The sequence below is a fragment of the Delphinapterus leucas genome, chromosome 8 (genome assembly GCF_059928025.1).
Source record: "Delphinapterus leucas isolate spDelLeu-1000000601 "Yukka" chromosome 8, BTC_Dleu_Yukka2, whole genome shotgun sequence".
Taxonomy (NCBI): Eukaryota; Metazoa; Chordata; class Mammalia; order Artiodactyla; family Monodontidae; genus Delphinapterus; species Delphinapterus leucas.
In genome coordinates this window covers 52465391-52485035 of record NC_143136.1, presented here as the reverse complement: position 1 = coordinate 52485035, position 19645 = coordinate 52465391, and the positions used below count along the sequence as shown (strand labels likewise).

The window sequence follows — 19645 nt, the reverse complement described above, 5'->3', positions numbered from 1 at the left end:
CTAGCAGAGGAGTGAAGTATGATGTCACGTGCAAAATAATAATATGTGAAATGCATTTTTTACTGACTTTTACATTTCCTCTCACTTCCATGGATTCTCTAATATCCCTCCAATACTAGAGCTTGCAAAGAAACCGCTATGAAATTTCCAGGGGGTGGCAGTGATTTCTGTGGACTTGCGGAAGCTGTCTTAGTTTGAGTGTTCCAGGTATGCTGCTTTTGATAAAAGCAATAGCCATATGTGAGAATGAGGTTAAGTAAGTGTTTATTTGAGGATTTAATATCACACACACTCTAGGAATAAAGCAATTATCGTGCTGTTAATTTCATATTCATGTATGACTTATTTATTTGTTGTTTACCTCTCTGCATAATGAAAATGCCATGGAAATCTGCTTCTTCTGGTGCTCTAATTTTAAATGATGCTAAACGTTATGTATAATTTTAAGTTACAGATTGCTATTTCCATTCTATTTTAAATCCTATATGTATGAGAAGCCCCTATGTTTTTGCAGAATGCTTTTTAAGCAGAATCAAAGCATAATTGTCTAAGTAATTACAGAATAGGTAGTTAATAGATCAAAACATGAGTTCTAAGCATTATATTTAGAACCATATAGTAATCTGAGCCATATATATACATATTATTATACAAATACATATATTATACAAATATAATGAGAAGGTAACAGCACATTGCCCCTACTGATAAATTATTTGCACCTGTTTATTTGTAATCTCATGGCATAGTCAATGTTTGGTGAAGTGGTTCTGAAAGTTTCAGGGCACTGCAGTTTTCATCTATTTACATGACATGATATTTTTAAAGAACTAGTCACTGGCAGAATTCTAAGCTACTTCATCTTCTGGGGATATAACTGAGAAAAAGAAAAAGAAATTCATATCCAATGTACGTGAAGTCTCTCTCCAGTCTGGGCATCAACTCAAGTTACATGCCTCAAATTCCACTTCCTGAACCTTTCTTATTCTTCTCTGCTTAATACCAGATCCATATCTGGAACCAGACTTGTGTGCTATCCAAGTTCGTCTAAATATTTTATTTATCCAACAAGTATTACTGTGTGCCCACCATATGCACAGATAAGGTCCCTACTCCTGGGCGGCTACGTCCAGATTGAGAAGATAACACACAGACGGGAAATACTGAATAAATCATACTGCAGGTCAGTATACATTTAAATACTCCAAAGGCAGAAATTGTTGAGGAAATTCATTGCTGAACACCCTTAACACAGCCTGCAAAGCTTGGTATGTGCCAGTTGTTCAATCTCCATTGTTATTTACAAAAGTGAAGCTTTGAATTAAGAAAAAAAAAAAGAGCACCATCTGCCTACCCGAGTAATAATGCTTGGTTTTATTCCCAAGCATATCAACCACTGGCTTGGCATTTTAACTAACTGAAGCACTTTTCTCATTAGAGTGTGTCTGTGTCTACAAAGGACCTTTTTTGACTGGTTGCTCATTTTAACATTTCTGCCCCCTGACTCAGCCTTTTGATGAACATGAAGCTTTCCATTTATTAGTGTGGTCAGCTTGTCAAATGACCCTTGCATTCTAGGTAGCTCATGTGCAGATTGTTGGCCTTTGACAGTTACTTATTCAATCAATCCTTTTAGCAATTGACAGCTTAATCAATGTTTATATTGAGTATCTATTTTCTGTGGACCCAAAGGGCATATATAGCTCTTTAAAGGTGCAAAGGACTACAATATGATACCCACGCAAAACTAAATTTCAGTCAAAGAAAAAGTACGTAAAAAATACTCTATTTTAAGCAGAATTTCTAATCGCCAGACTGAATGTTACACTGAATGTATGTTACATTGAATACATTCATTCAGTCAGTCATTTACTCAACGAATATTTATTGAATGTTGTGATGTGCCAAGTACTCTGTGATTCACTGGAGATATAAAGATGAATAAATCATGCATGGTGCCTGCCCTGCCCTATATGAATTTAGAGGAAGTAGATACAGCTGTCAGCTAGAACCTTGTTACTTAAAGGGTACCTGAGGGCTGGCAGCAGCAGCATCACCTAGGAGCTTGTTAGAAATGCATAATCTCTCCATCCAGAACTATTGAGTCAGACTCTGCATTTTTAACAAGATGCCCAAGTGACTTGAAGTTTGAAAAGCCAGAAAGATTATGGAATGCTTTATAGAGAAGCTGAAATAAGTAGAAGTCACCAAGTTTTATTAAAAGTGGAAGGAAGACACATTTAGACAGGTTATAGTGCTTTCTTGATCGGTTTGGGCTGCTGTAACGGAATATCATGGACTAGGTGGCTTATCAACAACAGAAATTTCTTTCACACAGTTCTGAAGGCTGAGAAGTCCCAGATCAAGGTGCCGATTTGGTGTCTGTTGTGGGCCCGCTTCCTGGTTCATAGACTGTGTCTTCACATAGCAGAAGGGGCAATGGGACTCTTTGGGGTCTTTTTGATAAGGGCACTAATCTCATACATGATTAGGTCTGCTCCTATGACCTAATCACCTCCCAAAGGCCCCACGTTCTAATATCATCACGTCGGTGATTAGGTTTCAGCATATGAAGTTTTGTGGGGGTAGCGTGGGGATCGCATTCAGTCTACAGCAGAGAGGATTAGCTAAATCTAATCTAAAACATGACTCAAGATGTAAAGTTTTGGAAGCTAGTTGGAAATAATACTTTAAGAAATGATGGGAAATGATCCAGTAATTGGTTAATGATTCACAGGGAGGAGTAGTGATTGATAAAGTATGATAATATGAGATTCAAGGCTCAGAGGAGGCAGAACGATTTAGATTCTAGACTCTAGACGTAGGGAAACGTTGCCAATGGTAATGCAGTGCCTGGGGGTGGGGCTTCCTTATCCAGAGCGTGTCGGGGCAACCATTAATGTTTTCAAAGGTGATTTTTAAATTAATTTTTAGGGCTGATATTTTTTGAATCCTAAAATTGTGGTGAAAGTCAATAATAGATATAAATCAAGCTATAGCATCTTGTATACACCAATTTTTCTAAAACGTCTATAATCTATTAGACCTTAGATATGGGAAAAAGGAGTTATCCGGTAAACTGGATCAGTAATCTTGCTTCAGAATTAATGGAGAAAGTTATTTCGGAGAAAAAGCCTCTTTACATCTTTATCTACATAGAGTTGTGTCTTTATAATCAAGCGAGGTCCTACCAAGATTGTGAGAAAATGAATTTTATCTGTGGTGCCTTAATCATGCTTTCTGTTTCCCTCCGCTCAGCTGTTGCAGTCTCGAACACACAAAGAAAGAAAGATACCATTGTGGCAAAAGTCAATGAGGATATTATTGAGGGACTGGTGACCTTCTCAAGTGCATCTTTTTGAATCACACTCTGTCAAGTGGTTTCTGTCCTCTTGTGAGGTCCATCCTCTACGCAGGGATGCTTCCATTCTCAAGTTTGAGAGCATTTGGGGTGGGGGCAATTCTGTGTAACCCAATTTAATCCTGTGACAATCGTAAAAAATTTACATTGGCTTATTAGGCCCTTAAGACTGTTTCTGCAAATGACTTCATTTCTGAGAGGCTTTAAAAATGACATCCATCCAAAAGAAAGATTAAAAAATAACCAAAAAAACCCAACATCCATATCTCATGTTTTATGGGCATCTGTTAGTGTGGCATCCAGTGTGCTTTACACACATGACTTATCTGCACATAAACCTGAGCTGACAGGGAGAAGCCTGCAGCTTTCCAGTAACTGACAGACTTAATCAGTGAGACACAGAGCCCAGAGCAGTGTCCCGGACAAAGTTTACCTTACAAAGCTCAGAGAACACCATGTGAACATTTTCAAGGCTGATGTTTCCAATGTATCAGCACAATTGTTAGAAGTTATTCTTTTCTCTGAAGAGAGTGTCTCAAGACAACTTGTTGGATAAGTCCAGGATTTTTTTCTTTATCAGTAAGTATGGGAAGCTGGAGATGTGAGAGTGATGATGCAGGGGTATGGAAGAAGAGTTTTCTAGCTGGAGATGGGGTCCATTGGTGAAATTTTTGTTGCAGACTGAGATTAATTGATCTAACCATTTGCAATGATATTTTCAAAGTGATAATTTTTTTTTTAATAATTTAGACAAACCTGTTTTGGGATGAACCTGTTCTACAGAGCCTCAGAAATATCCCCTCATCAAATGAAATAGTAGGTGTACTGAGCATTTGTAAATGTACAGTGTTTCAAGGATAATACTTCTCATAACTTTAGTTTCATGGGTGAGGACGTTGCATTACAAAGATGAGTTATGTACACACAGATGAATATTTTGCTGGTGGCAAATCTTCAGCATTTAAGGGTAGATTTGATATTTTACTTATGAAAGTCGTCTGGAGCTATATGTTATAAATGAGTCAGGTGGTCAATTTCTAGTAAACTACCTTAGGTCAAAAGAAAGATGGAAGGAAGGACGGATGAAAGGAAGGAAAGAATAAAGGGAAAAATGAAAGACCATGTAACTATGAAATAAGAACACTTTTACTCATTTGTATTAAATTCTCGCTTTAGTTCCACACGGCAGCAGCAAAGCTTTACAGTTCCTTTCAAAGAGACTGTGATGGAAGCACACTTTTGAATATCTGTGTTTCAGTGTGTTTGTCCCAAATAGGTTTCACTGTTCTGCAGTCAGATTTAATGCTTATGAATTACTTGATTTTAGCAATCATTTTCAATATTTATTTCTGTAATGAGAGCCACATTATAGATACAAGTGCACTATTTCCATCATTACTGAAAATAGAAATTCTCAGTTTGATTTTTTTATGTATGAGAATTAGAATCTATAAAGTATCACATTATATCATTGGAAAGTACAGAGCAGGTGAGAATATTTTCTTCATTTCCTCAAAGGATAGCCGCATTTTATGAGAAAATTCACTAGGATCAGCAAATACCATTTCTGAAAATATGAGGGTATAGTCAAAAATTATTTCCTAACAGACACAGTAAGGCCATATTTTTTTCCCATCTATATTGGGCATCATTTGGCCCAGTATTAGTTTTATATTTTGTCTCTCTTCATGCTAATATTTTATTTTATCTCAAATTTTTTCCGACTACGTCAGAGTCCCACCAGTGAGAATGACTCAAAATAACTTTCCCAGTTAAGAAAAATCAAAACAAAACAAAAAAGAAAACTGGGTGCTGACAGAATTGCTGCATGGTGACCGGCTATTGGAGTTCAGCCCGTGAAAGAGAAAAATGTGGTAGCGCAAGTGGCACCACATACATGATTATCAGTGGAAAAAATGTCACACATCATGTGGCCTCTGTCTGTTAATTTAATGTGATGCACTTGAGTGTAAAAATAATGGGCTCTGTCAGCCTTATTATCTATGCTTGTTCTAGAAGTCAGGATCATGAAATGCCTCCGAACCACCTAATGTAATGGGCCATTTCAGAGCTTTACATGCAAGTCTCTGAGCGAGCAATTGGCAATCCCAACGGCTAGTTCATCTGCAGTTAGAGATGTTGTACTGAGCTGGACTCGCGTAATAGCCATATTGGCCACAAGATGATGGAATAATCGATCTTTCTATAGTGGATTTCTTTAGCCTGGTGGGACAAATTTCCTAGTTAATGAAAACATTTTGATGCCTGGGGCGCTTCTCTAGCTCATGCTGCCTCTGTTTGTCCATTATAGTTTAAATATACTGCATTTAGGTTAATGATGGAAGCAAATTAGTCTGTTATAATTGCTCACATGTGCTTCTTTGGTATATTCTTTCATATGGCCCTTTGAAAGCAAGAAGAAAAGCTAGCAGATAGCTAGCTTGGGAACTATTAGTACCTTCACGCCTGAGAAGGTACTAATGGGACATTTTATAGGAAAAAAAAAATTTGTGAGTGAGTCACTGGCTGCTGAGGACCACTGCTTCTTTCATTCTTCAAGCAAGTTGATCCATTTCAGTGTGTGTGTGTGTACATTTACACTGTGAGCTGCTGAGTGGCAAAGACCATGTCTTTTTTTCTGCCTTGGATCTTGGCATTGTGTTAAGTACCCAATGATTTTGTAATGCATGTTTGTGAGGGGATAGGCATTCTAGTGCAAGCGCACAAAGTTTGGGTCGAGAAGCTTAGGTTTCAGTTCTTTTTGATACTTGCTGGCTATTTGACCTTGGGCAAGTCACTTATCCTCTCTGAATCTCACTTTATCACCTCTAGAAGAATTATAATAATATCCATTCAACTTACGACATTCTCATTTGTTTGAGTGTCAAATTAGATTATGGAACTAATGATAAAATGCTTTATTGGTGTTTGATGGCATTATCCCTCTATTATTACTACTACTACTACTATTATTAAATAAGATTTAAGATCTGATCTACTCATAGATTTTTAATATTGTGATGCTCTTTCTTACAAAGTTCGGGAAAGCGTGTTGTTGCTATTGTTTGCTATGCATCTGCCTATGTATCTAGTATCCAAGGAATACAGTCTCCTTAGATCATTCTGGAAAGAAAAATTGTTATGAAGGAATAAAAGTGAAAACTTGATATCAGATATTCAGGTCTGTGTACTGCATAACAGTTATAAAACAATCTAATTAGATGAAGATCATTATTTATATAGTTTCTTCCCATTGTAACTAGATTGATAACCAGATTTAGTGATGCCATTTAGATGTACGTCTCACCAACATAGAATAATTAGTAAATAAATAAATACCAACAGGGCTTTTCCCTTCACTCTTTAACAGTGAAAGCTAATTGTTCAGCTAAAGCTATAGGACATTGAGTAAGCCACTTAACCCACCTGAACTTTAGTTTCATTCTATAAAATGAGGGAATAATGTTGAATGATCTCTAAGGCCCTTTTTAGCTCTGCAAAGATTTGACTCTTTGATTTGTGTGTCTTTGAGTATGACATAAGTAAATGATATTATACTTTTCACACCAGGAAGAGAATTGTCTTCAGCTATTTGAAGTAGCTCTTCTCAGTTTTTCTTGATTATATTACCTCTTCATTTTCTTTGTAGCTCTTACCACAGTCTCTATTTATCTTGTTTATTTGTTTACTTTCTTGTTTAGGATTTGCCTCTCCATGAGGTTAGAGATTATCTTGATCACAGATAGATGCCCAGCGCCTAGAAAAGTGAGTGCCTGGCAAAAATATTTGTTGAATGGATGAATAAAAGTTCATGAATTCAGCCGTTTCCAGAGTGCAGCCTCCTTATTCTTTAAAATAATTTCACTCGGAGTTCAGTGGGATGAAGTTGTGGTTGAATCTGCTATTTATGTAAAAGAATCACTAGAGGATATGGTTAAATGTTTTGCTTTCTATACATGAGAACCATCTGTATTTTATTTATTTATGGCCTTATTACTTTAGCTAATCAAGAGTGGGATTTTCATCAGTAAGTTGTTTATGTGCTTGGTTTTTTAAAACTAAATTTGATTAGCCACTTTGCTCCTAAAATTTATGATTAGTTGTCATACTTGAGTGTATAGTAACTCTAGGTACATTTTTGCAATTATTTTACTTTGCAAAATAAATTTGTCCATAAGGGGCATGCATTTCCATGTGAGAGAAGAATTTTTATCACCATTAAATGTGAATTGTAAATTTCAGAATTCACTGTGAAAAGTAATACATCTTGAAATTTCCTACCAAGATATTAGAACATTACCAGCTCTTCCTCACTTACGTAGTTTCCCTTAACATGCAAATGTTTGAAAATCTTGTCATTTATCCCTTATGAACTGGCTGAGTTACTCTTTGCTTCAACATACGTTCAAGTTAAGGTCAATCGGGGAGCTATTTTCTCAGCTTTAAATTCATTGGAAAGGTAAACCCTTCTTTGTAAGATATTACACCTTGGACCTTGACTCCCCATGAAGTAAACCCTTTCAAATTAGAAAAAAAATTCAAGTTGATTTGTAACGCAGGACTGTGAATATCAGTGACAGTAGTGTCTGTTATTCCCTGTTATAGGACTCTGTAATGACTCTCTTTTGAACAGTTAAAGGAGACATTATCTTTCATTGTCCTTATTGTTTATAGACAATATGGAATAGTTTTTTTTTAACGATGTTACTTTTATCTATAAACTAACAATTTTTCTTCATTGAAAAGCTGTCACATTTTGGTAGAGTGTATTAATGACCGTTTGTTGGAGACAAACGTTTGCAACCTTCTGATTCCCTTGCCCCTGCCCATGGATCTAGGAACTATTCCTGACAGTAAAATTAAGCTCATGTGTGTTTCATAAGAATACTTTAGATTACAAATTATCCAGGAGGTAAAAGTAAACCCAGTGAAACGCTGAGGAACACAGGTTATGGTAACATGATAAGGAAAACAGGAAAGAAAATTATTCGCCTTTGCTTTCCTGCAAGACATTTGTTGTGCCTTGGCCCCGATGGGCAAAACACTCTTCAGAATATCCTTGCTGTGTAGCAAGAGTTGAGCAAGAGACTCTCATAATAAACTTCTTTCAGTGTCACACATGCATGTGTATATATTCCCACGATACTTTTATTTTGACAGTTCTTGAACTGCAACACATTGCATATTAACTGAGTACAACTGGTTTTGAATAGTCTTTAAGAAGGTGCAAATTATGGCTTCAAAGTGACCCGATAGAGGTGAAAATGAACGTTAAGCACAACATTTCTAAAATGGAATCATTTAAAATATATACTTATAGATATGAATTCAGAGTCAGTCTACTTCACTTTTTAGTTAGGAGTTTACTGCCTTAAAATGGGAAATAAATGTGTGAATGCTCTCCAGGGTGTGAAATTCTCCATTTGTACAGACTGGAAACTTGGTAATAATTATGAATATAGAAATAGCAGAAATTATACAGAAGTTTAGCAACATTTTGATTTTAGATGCAAGTATTTCAGAGGAAGAGTTTAAGATCTTCTTGGAGAGATTTTTATTGCAGTCTTTGATATTAAAAAGTTAGGGATTTCCATATAGCCTACAAACGCTACTTTTCTTGTAATTTTAAAACAGAAAATTACCTTGACTAATCTCTTTTTCTTTCTGAAGCTGCTTATTCTAAGTGTGCCTGAATCTGATAAACCCAGGAGCCCCAACTTAACCCAACCTAAATGAAACTTAACCTTTTCTCTGTTCTCACATCAGCGGACAATGGGCCTCAGATGCAGGGAGCATTAGAGAAGCTTGCCCAATCTCTAGGCCAGCTGGAAGGCCAGGCTCCCCCGTTTTCAGCCAAATAGACACTGGCGCTGAGTCACCCTAAGGCAGAGGTTTAACATGGTCTGAATGAAGCTTGGATTTTGAAGTATCCGTCCCTTTAGGTTGATGTCACTGGGAGTCCAAGACTCCTCTTTCATTAACCAGCCTCACATCGATAGCAATGGTGACACAAAACAGCCAACCACTAAAACGGTTGGTTCTTTTTTATTATTTGTAATTTTGTCTATTCGCATGAGAGCCTGGCAGCATATGGCCTGATGAATTAAAAAAAAAACAACACCCTGTAAACTCATCTACTGGCCACAGCCTCCAGCTCGTGGCATTAGCAGGGACTAGCATGCCTCCACCTGCCACTTGTCTGGAGAGGGGGGCATAAACTGATGACCTACTAGGTTTCCACAGCCAAATAGTGCTCAGCTAATGCCATGATTTAATTCCTAACAGTACTGTCAGAAATGGCTATAAGTGGTAACACCCACTGTTTCAATACAAAATCTGATTGGCGAGCTACCGGCTCTCTGCCCTAATATCCTACGCTAATTATGCCATAGCAGGCCAACAGGAATAGAGGGGAGCAGAAATGCTTCAGATCCATGCACGCAGGTCAGCTTTGGGTAGAAATACATAGGGATGTGTACTCATATTATTGTTCCCCACTAAAAGGGATGAGCAGCAAATCAGGGAAAGAAACACACCTCTTTGCAATGCATCTATTTACATTCTTATACTCTTGGTCTTTCAAAGTCAAAGATTTATATGGTTCTTGGATTTTGGTTTTTCTGAATTAGCCATTTTCTTTAATCATAAAGTTGGAGAAAAGAAATGTATTTTCCGATTTCTTTTGAGAATTGAACCATTCTTTGCCTGAAACAAATTACAATTTGGATTCATACTACATAGTTAAATGAAATCACAAACCTTTTTTCTCTCCTTAATTTTGTGTGCGTTTATGATTATACAATGTCGAACAAACTATACACAACATAGAAACAGCGTACCGACTTTCATTAATTTAATGAATTGGTATGAAAGTAAAAAATCAAGTCATTTTGTAATTCAAAATCAGTCTGCTAATTCATTTTGATGTAGTTTAGAAATCTTTCATTTTCCCTGCATTTTAAGATTGCTAAATACGTTTATACTAAAGACATGTCGTCAGAATTGCCAGCCATCAAAGAAAGGAGGAAATAATCTGGGGGTAGAATCTTCTATGATCTTCTGAAGCGAGAGATTTTCTTGATAAGCCACAGCAGAGACATTCAGCCCTGTGAGATTGAACACAGAGGGGACAGTTTACAATATAGAACACACATTCCTGCTCAATGCTAGGCTAAATGCTATCTCACTAAATCCTAAGAATACCTGTGTGAGACGTTTTAAGTTTATTATTTTATGTTTAACAGACAGTAGAACAAGGGCACTGACCAATCAGAATGACAGCCCTGGGAGTAGAGTAGAATCCCAGAAGCCTCCCTGCCTGGAGAGGTGTTGACCCTTTGGTTCCTAAATCTGGGGAGGTCCAGAGGATCCTGGAGTAGAGTGGGATTGAGGCAGCGGCTATTATCAACGTGTGGAGGTGCTTCAACTCTTTATTAACCAGTGTGGCAGTACCTCTGTGAGCTGGCTGAACGTGGGTCCCTGATGTAGGCATTATTTTACAGATGAAGACATTGTGGCTTAGAGAGGTTAATTAACTTGCTCCAAATCACACAGCTACTAGGAGGCAGAGCCAGCGTTCAAATCCATAGCTGTCTCACTCCAAACACTGAGCTCTTTTTTTCTATGCCATGCCGCTACTATAATGCTTCTTAGAAATTTTGCACTAAAGAGTTGAGTCCAATTTTTGCTAAGATTCCATCTGAGTAATGTGGATAAAGACATCAGAGATACCCTAGCAAGTGATGAAAGTTCACTGAGAGCAGAGAAGGTTTATTTCAAACTCGACTGATTGCCTTTAGAGTGGCACACGTTCCTACATATAACTGATGCATGGTAGTTTGTTGAATTAAAATAAAATGTTTATTTTTTGTACTTTTATATAGAGGGGTATGTAAGATATATACCAGCCTTTCTTTTTCTTTTAGATAAGCTACAATTCTGGGTAAGAGCAAGATATTAAACTATTAAAAATGCTGTTATTTTTTTCTTATTTGAAATAATTTAGTTTAAATAGAACTGAACTAAGTGAGAGAGTTTTGCTTGAATTCAAAATGAATATAAATAACTAAAACTTAAATTATAGGGGACACTTTAAGGTTTAAAATTTTCACGTATAGAAGTGAAGTTTGTCCTGAGCGGTAACATGTATTAAGTGCCATCTGGTTGTTGGTTTCTTCCTAAGGAACTAAGCAGATTTTGCAAAGAAATGAAAATTGATTAGGTGCTCAGCTCTGTCCCTTCTTATGGGAACTGGCAAGGAAAGACTGTAGATATACTCTGATGTATACCATATTCAATTTAGAAAATTGAATAAGTTCAAGATATCGAGTGTGCTAGATAAAATGTAGCTGAAACAGTCCCCAATGTATGAACCGATTTTGTTCCAAGTGTTTATCTGTAATTCAGTATTCTAGAACTTTATATGCAAATTTCTGTATATAAAACTGAAAAGTCAGTAGATATGTCCTCAGTCTGACTTGTGCAATTTATTTTACCTATGCTGTATCTCAACCGTAGAACTAATTGTGTTTTAGGCCCTACTTTTCATGTATTATATTGTTAATAAGGGAATAACATTCGGAGTTCCAAATTAATTTCTGGGAATAAATTTGCATTTGGACCTTGAGGCTTGACATAAAGCAAACAAACAAACCAAAAACCCATAGATGAGATCATATCCTCCCATATTTCCTCAGGAATAAGGCAGAAGTTCGTCAAGGAAGGGACTGAAGGGTGAAGTTAATTGCTAGATTTGCGGTGTGATTCCAGGGAAACACGTTGAAGAACACTGTAAATCTGTGTTCCAAATTCCAACTGTCAGCATGGATTGTAGCACTTAGAATGTAAGACCTGGATAGAACTTTCTAGATCAGCAAGTTAGGCATATTCTTCTAATTTCAATAAACTGAATGACAAGTCTTTCTCCTCCCTCTTCATCTAATTCTTAAACACATGTTAGGACCAAAGAATCTTCATGCCTTTGCCTGGCCCACTTTTCTTGTTGGTATATGGAAGCTCACTATACAGCAAGATTTGCAGGGTATTCAAGGGCCTCATGCCAAGAAATGTTTGTCTTCCATTACAACCTTCCTTTTATTAAAGCATCCAGGGTCTCTTCATTGTGCAGGTATTTCTTACATTTCCATCCTGTGCACAGCACAATCCTAGTTGATGGGTAAATACAGAAACAAATGTGGTTTCTACGCTCAGGAAGATTATCTTCTAGGTAAGAAGAAAAGATACAAGATACTTGTCAAGTAGCAGTTCAAGGGCTTAATCAAGAAAGGATAAACATGCTTGCAAAATAAAGAGTTCAGATGAGAGGTGCCATGAGTTCCGAAGCAAAGAGCACTGTAGTGGAATTGAGATAGATGAATTCATGGAAGGGCAGGACAGGTGAGGCCGGGGCTTAAAAGTATGTGTTTGAGAGGATGAAGATGGAACAAAAGAACGGAGCATGGGAGAAAAAGGATTCAGTCTCAATTGGTGATCTACTGAAAGGGGTTAATGGGACAGAAGAGAGTCCATGTTTACCATGTGCTGCTAGTAGGGGCAGTGACGACCTGATACGGTAGAATAGCCTTGGACTTGGTGTGGGTGGTGGGAAGGGGAGATTGTCAGAAGACAGAGTTCATCTCTGCTACACACCAGAGACAGGGTTTTGGATGAGAAGCTAGACTTTTCCTGTCTAATGTTTCTTCAAATGTGAAATGAGGTGTTTGAGTCTGATGGTCTCTGAAGACCTATCCAGCTCATAGTTTCTGAGGCTTTGATTCGTTTTGCTGAAAAGAGAGTAAGTGGGGTGGTTGCAGAACAGAAAGTGAAGGGAGTATCAGGAAAGGGATTCTCAAAAGGTCCAGGAGGAAGCAGGAGTGGCGGGCAGCACCCCAGAAGTGGTGAGCTAAGTGGAGGAGTGAGTGGAGAGAGGCATTTCTGTAAACAGTATGTGGGTGTGGCCCCGAGATTCTGTACCGCTACCTTCGACTGCCTCTGTTAAGCAGACTTGTCCATTAACTACTTCCTTCCCTGCTGCACTCCCTTCACTGCCATCACCGCCCCACCTGCTCGCCATGTGCGCCCAAATAGCAGAGAGCAGAGAGAGCACAGAGCAAATGGGCCTCTGCTTCTTTCTTGTGGCAGTTCCTGCAGCTCTTGCTTTTCCCTTTTTGATTTGTGCATTTTGAATTGCTACTGACGGTGGCAACTGCAACTCTGCTCCTTTGATTTGCAGGTGCGAGGCCAATAGCTTGATGACTACATCCTTCAAATCTGCCCAGACACCCCTGTGACAACATATTCAAGTATCTCCAGCTCTGTGTGGGAGAGAGGAAAGCTTAGTTAGGAGTAGGGACTGAAAAGAGACCTAGTGAATGCAACTCGAGTTATCAAAAAAGCAGTAGCAGTTACAGGTTGAAGAGTCAGGGTCAGTACCCGAAGCATTTCTTTGTTTGCCAAATGCAGCCTTACGTGGGACTTCTATCAACACATATTTATTGAGTGCTTACTATGTGCCAGACACTGTTATAGATGCTGTAATTTTCTCTTAGATCTAAATCTTTATGATAAATGAAAATAAAATGGAAATAGATTATGAAATACTAATCCCTTTTGAAGAAACTTTCTGCTTCATGTGGTAGCACTTAGAACATTCACTGCTATGAAAATCCATTAGCATCTATATTTTTTTCTGGCATGGGCTCTATTATTGAGAGCTCCTCAATACATTTCATTAACATTTTTCTTTAAAGTGACCCACGTAACCAAGATTTCCTAAGTATTACATGGATATGCTTGCCATTTATTTTTGTTCTGTGAGAGAAATGCCTCCTGCCGTTAAAAATCATCTTGTTAATATCTATCTCATCCCTTCTCAGGGTCCTCTATCCTGCATCAATATATTAGAACCAGCTGCTGTACTATTTTGTGTCTCTAGATCTTTGCATAAGCTAGACCCCTGGCTGGGAATGCATTTCCTTGCATGGAAAATACCCATGTAATACTCTTCACAACCATTAAAAAATCTCCTTTGATCAGTTCTTCCATCCCAGTTAGAGTGCTCATTTCCCTGTTTGGGGCCCAATGTATTCTATACAAATTCCTATTATCCTCTCTCTCACATGGTATTCACAGTTATTTACTCAGTTTTCTTTTCCCAACTAGATTTATGAATTCATTGAGGACAGGGACTATGTCTTATTTGTGGTTATATCCTCAAGGTGTAAAGAAGAGAAGCTCAATATATGTCTAATAAATTAGATGAATGAATAAATGGATGAATGGGTGAACAGACAAGCAAATGATATATGCATGCATACCTTCAACTGCTGGGAACACGTCGTGCTAGTATTGTGAGCAATGAGACGAAATACAAGCTGGATACTTTCCTGGAGTTACTTACAAGGTACGACAGCAATGCATTGGGATACATATAGAGGTTCCTGAATAATATACCTTAAAGGAAGAAGGCTCCCCTGTCCCAAAAATGCAGTCTTATAAGAGTCTTTGTAAGTTGGAAGCAATATATTTAAAAGGCAGAATTCGGTAGTTAAAGAAAATTCAGCAGTCGAAGCGTTTCACTACTCCATCTGTGGATATAGTGGAAACATTTAGCTGCCTGCTGTCACACTAGCACTACCACTGACTTCTCGGATTTAGTATTCAAGGCTGACCTGAACTTAACATGTTCTGTGTTAGATTACTCAACCTGTCTGACTCACAGAAACTCACCTCCCTAACCACTGCTTGCTGCATTCTCTTTCTGAGTTTGCCTACACCCAAAGCCGCTGTCAGATGTCACGGGGATGAGACCTCACAAGGTAAGTGAAAAAAAACACAAAAAACAAACAGGAACAAATGCTTTTCTAGACAGAATTTGCTGAAGGCAGTGGCCCAAGAATGATAGGAAGCACCACCTTGCAGGGTTTTCTATTTGGGGTATGGAAGGACCACACAGCCCTGGTTTATGTGGAATCATAGATGGTGTGAGTGAAAAGAGGCAGAGCCCGGGGTCCCAAGTGCCCTATCTGAAAAGAAAGCAGGCTATGTTGTCTAGACAAGAGGAAATGCTTTATTTTTCAAGGGAAGTTTATCAGGATTTTAAAAGCCAAATGATGCCTAGAAAATATAACTGAAGTTTTACTGATTCCTTGGTTTTTAGAAGACTTTCTTTTTGTTTCATTCTAAAAGTCTATCTTTAAGCCCAAAATGCAAAGAAAACTTAATTAGATTAGTGATTCCAAAAAGATATAGTCCTGTTGTGCAGCAGACATCCTCTTTATTTAAAAAAATTTCCCCTCAGGAGTTTTAAACTTGGGGCAGAATCAATATCATGACTAAGACTTTTCTTAGTCTCCTTTTGGCAAATACAGAGTACATGGCTGTTTAATAATCATCTAAAAAGGCTCCAAGTTTCAATGTTGGAAATAGTTTTCTCCTACGTTGTAAATATTAGATTATTCAGGGCTCCTTAAACCTTCTTTTTCACGAAAAGGCAACATAGATGAGAGAGACTTTTAGTCCTCGTTCTTCAAGGATTCGCCTCCTTTGACCTTCAGGCCTTTTGTGCTTTTTCCAGGCTGCTCCCACTGCCCCCTTTTCTGCCCTCATGGAATGTAAGCTTTATCAATTAAGACATATCAATTAAGAAACGAAAATGAGTTCCTTTTAACTTTGATTGTTATACATTCTACACATTTTTTTTTTTTTTTTTTTTGCGGTACGCGGGCCTCTCGCTGTTGTGGCCTCTCCCGTTGCGGAGCACAGGCTCCGGACGCGCAGGCTCAGTGGCCGTGGCTCACGGGCCCAGCCGCTCCGCGGCATGTGGGATCTTCCCGGACCGGGGCACGAACCTGTGTCCCCTGCATCGGCAGGCGGACTCTCAACCACTGGGCCACCAGGGAAGCCCTCTACACATTTTTATTGATATAAATTATTTTATTACAATTATAGTTGAGAGTCAGCATTTGGGTATATTTAAAAGACCTTCCAACATAGAAAATTATATTTTGTGTTGATATGTGTTGGGCCTTTTAGCAACATATCTTTTCCAGTAATTTGTGTTATATTTGTGCAAATCTGAAGTGTCTAGTTCTGGCTCTGGCAACTATTATCCCAGAGGACACTGGACCTGAGATTACACCAGAATTTCGTTTTTTCTCAACTAGAGATGTGTTTTTTTCCAGTGTGTAACTGTGCTCTTTCTCACTGCTGGTTCTAATATCCAGAATTCTCTCTGGGCTCAAGAGACATGATAAGCTAACAGGAATATTTGTGTAGCTTTTATATACACATATTTTATTCTCTTAGTACCTATTCAGGTTATGGGTATATTTTATAGAATAGCAAACTCAAATGGCTGACAAACTGCTGTATAGACTCTGGAGCCCAATTGCTACATTTAAATTCCTAAACCACTGCTGACTGGTTATGTGATTTTAGGCAAATTACTTACTAGCCGTCTGCCTTAGTTTCCTCATCTGTAAAATAATGATTTCTACCACGCTGGGTTGTTAAATGAGATCATTTATGAAGTATTTAGAACAGTGCATGTTGTACAGTAAGTACTATTTACGTTTTTGTTAATTCAAAAAGATATATGCACCTCAATGTTCGTAACTAGGAAAGCACTAAAGTCATTAATGGAGACATCCGCTCCTCACGGCTAGCAGTAACCTCCTTGTGACTAGCAGTGACCTTCTGCCAAAATGTGTCCTTGATTGAATGTATCTTCCTTCACCAAGATCACATATATGTAACACCAACCTCCTCCCTCACCCTCTTCAGAGAGGCTTCTCAGACCTACCTGAGATGTTGTCTCCCAGGCTACAGTCCTCATTTTGCCCCAAATAAAACTTAACTCGCAACTCGCATGTTGTGCTTTTTCTCTGTCAACAGGTTGTAGGTGTTGATTATCTAGGGAAGTGTGTGCAGGATGAATTTTGAGCAGGATGTGGAAAGGGGAGCCAGAGGGCTAAAAGTTGACTAAAAGGGAAATAAAATGATTGCTAGTGTGAGATCCAGCTGCACTTGTTTCTGCTAGACACGCTTACAGCAACTTCAGTCATATCTTTCTCCATCCTACCCTCACCCTGACTTAAGTTCAGGCTGTGACTCATGGTGGCTGATTTGCCCCAGACAGCTACCCTCCTTCAGAATTCAGTGTTGATGATCTGGTAGAGGTTCCAGCAGTATACTCAAGTCTTGTCTCTGCCCACCACTTGGAATCGTTTTGCATTCCGTGAAAAAGATACTTGTTTTATACAATGTACTTTACTCTTGTTTTTCATGCAGTAGGTTCCTGATGCTCTTAAGGCTGTTACCCATCACTTTTGGAAGGGTTCCAAGGAAACAATATGAAATTGATTCCTGATTGCTTAGCCTTTTGTGGTTCATTAGGGCCCTAACACTCCTGAGCCAGGGCAGTGTACCTGAGAGGATGACAACAGTGATTTAATGGTGATGTGCTTCACATAAGAAGAACTCTATGGAGCCTGCTGACAGAAATTTTGGGAAACAATAGAGTTAGAAATGGTAAACATTCTGAAAATAAAGCAGCATTGTCTTAGAAATGCAAGAAGGCAGAGGCAAAATATATGGTTTGAATCATTAACAATACAATGAATGTCCAGAAAACCCATATTTTAGGCTACGGGTATGTCCTCTTTATCATGGCGTTCATTCACTTGAATTTTTATATTCATTATTCTGGTTGTATTGAGACAGGCCTGGGACTTGGGACCCTTTGCTGCAGTGCTGCGATGCTTGCACTTGGACAAACATCTCCTCAAGCAACAAAATACAAAGAAACTGTATGGGACTAAAAATAACTGCATGCACAGTGCATTTGGGGCAAATTCTGGACCGAAAGACACAAAAAGACCAAAAAACCCAACTGCCCCTTCTGAAGAACCTGGAGCAAAAACAGGGTTTCGGGAGCAAAAACGGGGTTTCGGGAGCAAAAGCAGGGTACTCCACATGCCTCCTGCGCAGAAACCACCTAAGGGGTGGGCAAAACACCTAAGCCACCCCTCCAGTCCGACCCCTGGACTCACCCCTACTCTCATCCCGTATAAGGAACAAGCTTGTCCCACCCCTACCCACCAGGCAGTGAGCTAGCAAGGGAACCTGTTGTTCCTTCTCTCTCCTCCCTGCTGCAGCAGGGGTCCCAATAAAGCCTTGCCTGAATTTCTTGTCTGGCCTTTAGTCAATTTCTATTGATTGGGGAAGGCCAAGAACCCTGGTCAGTATCAGTATTTTCTACCAGCTCTAAGGGTGGGATTATGTACCACATTCATCAATTGACATTGGATGGCAGTATTCAGGCACCCATCTTGTCTTTACTTTAAATAGAATAATTTAAGAATACTAATTCTAAACTTACACTCCCTGAAGGCAAGGTAAAGATTTTATAGTGGTATTTTATTTTATTATTTTATTCATAGTGATTGATTTTAGAAGATACAAATGGTTTTGCTACAATATGTGTGTTACTACTTCTATCTTTACAGGGTTTCTAGTGTCGACTGAAAATAATTACACAACGTGAGAGTTGTGAGTTAAGTTTCATTTGGGACAAAATGAGGATGATAGCCTGGGGACAGCCTCTCAGATAGCTCTGAGGAACTGCTCTGAAGAGGTGAGGGGGGTGGTCAGTATATATATGACTTTGGTGAGGGGGGATACTTTAGATTAAGCACACATTTTGGCAGAATGTCACTGCTAGTCACAAGAAGGTGGCTGCTCGTCACGAGGAATAGATGTCTCCATTAATGATTTTAGTGCTTTTCTAGATATGAGAAGATGCAAGAATTTGCGCTCATAAAATCTTCTCCTGAAAATATCTAACTATCTGAAGGCCTGCTCTTCCAGGTTTTCCCAGAACACAGAGTGCCTCATTCCTGATCTCTGCCCTGAATTCCTTTCAGGGTGTATTGAAGGTCAGCGACTGCAGTGACTAGTGACCTAATCCTTGTAGAGGCAGATGGCGAGTGACAATTTTTATCTGGCACTAGTTTACTACTGTTTGAGAGATGAATATCAATGGTATAACTTAGGAAGAACATTAAAAGTTATCCTAGGGCTTCCCTGGTGGCGCAGTGGTTGAGAGTCTGCCTGCCGATGCAGGGGACATGGGTTCGTGCCCCGGTCCGGGAAGATCCCACATGCTGCGGAGCGGCTGGGCCCGTGAGCCATGGCCGCTGAGCCTGCGCGTCTGGAGCCTGTGCTCCGCAACGGGAGAGGCCACAACAGTGAGAGGCCCGCGTACCGCAAAAAAAAAAAAAAAAA

At 38.8% G+C, this 19645-nt stretch overlaps 1 protein-coding gene across 5 annotated transcripts in view; it reads left to right on the top strand.

Annotated features, from left to right (window-relative positions):
* UBE2E3 (ubiquitin conjugating enzyme E2 E3) overlaps window positions 1–19645 on the top strand; it is a 143560-nt gene extending 123915 nt beyond the window's left edge. For 4 of the 5 annotated variants that reach the window (XM_089916611.1, XM_089916607.1, XM_089916608.1 and 1 more), the window contains one exon: window positions 1–19644. This exon is cut by the window's left edge and continues 24025 nt beyond it. The gene's annotated coding sequence lies outside the window, so the exon portion shown is untranslated. The other variant, XM_089916609.1, reaches the window with a different exon arrangement.